This window comes from Arachis duranensis, chromosome 10 (assembly GCF_000817695.3).
Source record: "Arachis duranensis cultivar V14167 chromosome 10, aradu.V14167.gnm2.J7QH, whole genome shotgun sequence".
NCBI lineage: Eukaryota > Viridiplantae > Streptophyta > Magnoliopsida > Fabales > Fabaceae > Arachis > Arachis duranensis.
The window spans coordinates 48,377,706-48,377,986 of record NC_029781.3 but is presented as its reverse complement, the minus strand read 5'-3'; positions in this window follow the sequence as shown (position 1 = coordinate 48,377,986).

The following is a 281-nucleotide window of genomic DNA, read 5'->3' as shown; positions in this document are numbered from 1 at the left end:
AGAAACTATCCTATCAGGATTTAATGACTCTATAACAATAAAAATAAATTATTCCTAATCTAAGAAATAAAATAAACCTTTAGTTGTTCAAGCTCGAACAATCCCTGGCAACGCCGCCAAAAACTTGGTGCACGAAATTGCAATAACACTTTCTGCAATCCGCATAACTAACTAGCAAGTGTACTGGGTCGTCCAAGTAATACCTTACGTGAGTAAGGGTCGAATCCCACGGAGATTGTTGGTTTGAAGCAAGCTATATTTATTTTATTATTCTTAGTCAG